General features: G+C 51.7%; 1 protein-coding gene across 1 annotated transcript in view; it reads left to right on the forward strand.

Moving 5' to 3' along the window:
• The window catches only part of LOC139384665 (OTU domain-containing protein 7A-like), a 102,278-nt gene that overhangs the window by 59,947 nt on the left and 37,331 nt on the right, over positions 1–5,000 (forward strand). The gene's annotated exons all lie outside the window — the stretch shown is intronic.

Raw genomic sequence — 5,000 nt, forward strand, 5'->3', positions numbered from 1 at the left:
CTATGATTACAAGCTGTCTGGCCCATCAGAGAGAGGACGTTTCACTGCTTCTAGTGATTACAAGCTGTCTGGCCCGTCAGAGAGAGGACGTTTCACTGCTTCTAGTGATTACAAGCTGTCTGGCCCGTCAGAGAGAGGACGTTTCACTGCTTCTAGTGATTTCAAGCTGTCTGGCCCGTCGGAGAGAGGATGCTTCTAGTGATTACAAGCTGTCTGGCCCGTCAGAGAGAGGACGTTTCACTGCTTCTAGTGATTACAAGCTGTCTGGCCCGTCAGAGAGAGGACGTTTCACTGCTTCTAGTGATTACAAGCTGTCTGGCCCGTCAGAGAGAGGACGTTTCACTGCTTCTAGTGATTACAAGCTGTCTGGCCCGTCAGAGAGAGGACGCTTCTAGTGATTACAAGCTGTCTGGCCCGTCAGAGAGAGGACGTTTCACTGCTTCTAGTGATTACAAGCTGTCTGGCCCGTCGGAGAGAGGACGTTTCTAGTGATTACAAGCCGTCTGGCCCGTCAGAGAGAGGACGTTTCACTGCTTCTAGTGATTACAAGCTGTCTGGCCCGTCAGAGAGAGGAAGCTTCACTGCTTCTAGTGATTACAAGCTGTCTGGCCTGTCGGAGAGAGGACGTTTCACTGCTTCTAGTGATTACAAGCTGTCTGGCCCGTCGGACAGAGGACGTTTCTTGTGATTACAAGCTGTCTGGCCCGTCAGAGAGAGGACGTTTCACTGCTTCTAGTGATTACAAGCTGTCTGGCCCGTCAGAGACAGGACGTTTCACTGCTTCTAGTGATTCCAAGCTGTCTGGCCCGTCAGAGAGAGGACGTTTCACTGCTTCTAGTGATTACAAGCTGTCTGGCCCGTCAGAGAGAGGACGTTTCACTGCTTCTAGTGATTACAAGCGGTCTGGCCCGTCGGAGAGAGGACGCTTCTAGTGATTACAAGCTGTCTGGCCCGTCAGAGAGAGGACGTTTCACTGCTTCTAGTGATTACAAGCTGTCTGGCCCGTCAGAGAGAGGACGTTTCTCTGCTTCTAGTGATTACAAGCTGTCTGGCCCGTCGGAGAGAGGACGTTTCTAGTGATTACAATCTGTCTGGCCTGTCAGAGAGAGGACGTTTCACTGCTTCTAGTGATTACAAGCTGTCTGGCCCGTCAGAGAGAGGACGTTTCACTGCTTCTAGTGATTACAAGCTGTCTGGCCCGTCAGAGAGAGGACGTTTCACTGCTTCTAGTGATTACAAGCTGTCTGGCCCGTCAGAGAGAGGACGTTTCACTGCTTCTAGTGATTACAAGCGGTCTGGCCCGTCGGAGAGAGGACGCTTCTAGTGATTACAAGCTGTCTGGCCTGTCAGAGAGAGGACGTTTCACTGCTTCTTGTGATTACAAGCTGTCTGGCCCGTCAGAGAGAGGACGCTTCTAGTGATTACAAGCTGTCTGGCCCGTCAGAGAGAGGACGCCTCTAGTGATTACAAGCTGTCTGGCCCTTCAGAGAGAGGACGTTTCACTGCTTCTAGTGATTACAAGCTGTCTGGCCCATCAGAGAGAGGACGTTTCACTGCTTCTAGTGATTACAAGCTGTCTGGCCCGTCAGAGAGAGGACGCTTCACTGCTTCTAGTGATTACAAGCTGTCTGGCCCGTCGGAGAGAGGACGTTTCTAGTGTTTACAAGCTGTCTGGCCCATCAGAGAGAGGACGTTTCACTGCTTCTAGTGATTACAAGCTGTCTGGCCCGTCAGAGAGAGGACGTTTCACTGCTTCTAGTGATTACAAGCTGTCTGGCCCGTCAGAGAGAGGACGTTTCACTGCTTCTAGTGATTACAAGCTGTCTGGCCCGTCGGAGAGAGGACGCTTCTAGTGATTACAAGCTGTCTGGCCCGTCAGAGAGAGGACGTTTCACTGCTTCTAGTGATTACAAGCTGTCTGGCCCGTCAGAGAGAGGACGTTTCACTGCTTCTAGTGATTACAAGCTGTCTGGCCCGTCAGAGAGAGGACGTTTCACTGCTTCTAGTGATTACAAGCTGTCTGGCCCGTCAGAGAGAGGACGTTTCACTGCTTCTAGTGATTACAAGCTGTCTGGCCCGTCGGAGAGAGGACGTTTCTAGTGATTACAAGCCGTCTGGCCCGTCAGAGAGAGGACGTTTCACTGCTTCTAGTGATTACAAGCCGTCTGGCCCGTCAGAGAGAGGACGTTTCACTGCTTCTAGTGATTACAAGCTGTCTGGCCCGTCAGAGAGAGGAAGCTTCACTGCTTCTAGTGATTACAAGCTGTCTGGCCTGTCGGAGAGAGGACGTTTCTAGTGATTACAAGCTGTCTGGCCCGTCAGAGAGAGGACGTTTCACTGCTTCTAGTGATTACAAGCTGTCTGGCCCGTCAGAGAGAGGACGTTTCACTGCTTCTAGTGATTACAAGCTGTCTGGCCCGTCAGAGAGAGGACGTTTCACTGCTTCTAGTGATTACAAGCTGTCTGGCCCGTCAGAGAGAGGACGCTTCTAGTGATTACAAGCTGTCTGGCCCGTCAGAGAGAGGACGTTTCACTGCTTCTAGTGATTACAAGCTGTCTGGCCCGTCGGAGAGAGGACGTTTCTAGTGATTACAAGCCGTCTGGCCCGTCAGAGAGAGGACGTTTCACTGCTTCTAGTGATTACAAGCTGTCTGGCCCGTCAGAGAGAGGAAGCTTCACTGCTTCTAGTGATTACAAGCTGTCTGGCCTGTCGGAGAGAGGACGTTTCACTGCTTCTAGTGATTACAAGCTGTCTGGCCCGTCGGACAGAGGACGTTTCTTGTGATTACAAGCTGTCTGGCCCGTCAGAGAGAGGACGTTTCACTGCTTCTAGTGATTACAAGCTGTCTGGCCCGTCAGAGACAGGACGTTTCACTGCTTCTAGTGATTCCAAGCTGTCTGGCCCGTCAGAGAGAGGACGTTTCACTGCTTCTAGTGATTACAAGCTGTCTGGCCCGTCAGAGAGAGGACGTTTCACTGCTTCTAGTGATTACAAGCGGTCTGGCCCGTCGGAGAGAGGACGCTTCTAGTGATTACAAACTGTCTGGCCCGTCAGAGAGAGGACGTTTCACTGCTTCTAGTGATTACAAGCTGTCTGGCCCGTCAGAGAGAGGACGTTTCTCTGCTTCTAGTGATTACAAGCTGTCTGGCCCGTCGGAGAGAGGACGTTTCTAGTGATTACAATCTGTCTGGCCTGTCAGAGAGAGGACGTTTCACTGCTTCTAGTGATTACAAGCTGTCTGGCCCGTCAGAGAGAGGACGTTTCACTGCTTCTAGTGATTACAAGCTGTCTGGCCCGTCAGAGAGAGGACGTTTCACTGCTTCTAGTGATTACAAGCTGTCTGGCCCGTCAGAGAGAGGACGTTTCACTGCTTCTAGTGATTACAAGCGGTCTGGCCCGTCGGAGAGAGGACGCTTCTAGTGATTACAAGCTGTCTGGCCTGTCAGAGAGAGGACGTTTCACTGCTTCTTGTGATTACAAGCTGTCTGGCCCGTCAGAGAGAGGACGCTTCTAGTGATTACAAGCTGTCTGGCCCGTCAGAGAGAGGACGCCTCTAGTGATTACAAGCTGTCTGGCCCTTCAGAGAGAGGACGTTTCACTGCTTCTAGTGATTACAAGCTGTCTGGCCCATCAGAGAGAGGACGTTTCACTGCTTCTAGTGATTACAAGCTGTCTGGCCCGTCAGAGAGAGGACGCTTCACTGCTTCTAGTGATTACAAGCTGTCTGGCCCGTCGGAGAGAGGACGTTTCTAGTGTTTACAAGCTGTCTGGCCCATCAGAGAGAGGACGTTTCACTGCTTCTAGTGATTACAAGCTGTCTGGCCCGTCAGAGAGAGGACGTTTCACTGCTTCTAGTGATTACAAGCTGTCTGGCCCGTCAGAGAGAGGACGTTTCACTGCTTCTAGTGATTACAAGCTGTCTGGCCCGTCGGAGAGAGGACGCTTCTAGTGATTACAAGCTGTCTGGCCCGTCAGAGAGAGGACGTTTCACTGCTTCTAGTGATTACAAGCTGTCTGGCCCGTCAGAGAGAGGACGTTTCACTGCTTCTAGTGATTACAAGCTGTCTGGCCCGTCAGAGAGAGGACGTTTCACTGCTTCTAGTGATTACAAGCTGTCTGGCCCGTCAGAGAGAGGACGTTTCACTGCTTCTAGTGATTACAAGCTGTCTGGCCCGTCGGAGAGAGGACGTTTCTAGTGATTACAAGCCGTCTGGCCCGTCAGAGAGAGGACGTTTCACTGCTTCTAGTGATTACAAGCTGTCTGGCCCGTCAGAGAGAGGAAGCTTCACTGCTTCTAGTGATTACAAGCTGTCTGGCCTGTCGGAGAGAGGACGTTTCACTGCTTCTAGTGATTACAAGCTGTCTGGCCCGTCGGAGAGAGGACGTTTCTTGTGATTACAAGCTGTCTGGCCCGTCAGAGAGAGGACGTTTCACTGCTTCTAGTGATTACAAGCTGTCTGGCCCGTCAGAGACAGGACGTTTCACTGCTTCTAGTGATTACAAGCTGTCTGGCCCGTCAGAGAGAGGACGTTTCACTGCTTCTAGTGATTACAAGCTGTCTGGCCCGTCAGAGAGAGGACGTTTCACTGCTTCTAGTGATTACAAGCGGTCTGGCCCGTCGGAGAGAGGACGCTTCTAGTGAATACAAGCTGTCTGGCCCGTCAGAGAGAGGACGTTTCACTGCTTCTAGTGATTACAAGCTGTCTGGCCCGTCAGAGAGAGGACTTTTCTCTGCTTCTAGTGATTACAAGCTGTCTGGCCCGTCGGAGAGAGGATGCTTCTAGTGATTACAAGCTGTCTGGCCCGTCAGAGAGAGGACGTTTCACTGCTTCTAGTGATTACAAGCTGTCTGGCCCGTCAGAGAGAGGACGTTTCACTGCTTCTAGTGATTACAAGCTGTCTGGCCCGTCAGAGAGAGGACGTTTCACTGCTTCTAGTGATTACAAGCTGTCTGGCCCGTCAGAGAGAGGACGCTTCTAGTGATTACAAGCTGTCTGGC

The sequence above is a fragment of the Oncorhynchus clarkii genome, chromosome 26 (genome assembly GCF_045791955.1).
Source record: "Oncorhynchus clarkii lewisi isolate Uvic-CL-2024 chromosome 26, UVic_Ocla_1.0, whole genome shotgun sequence".
Lineage (NCBI taxonomy): Eukaryota > Metazoa > Chordata > Actinopteri > Salmoniformes > Salmonidae > Oncorhynchus > Oncorhynchus clarkii.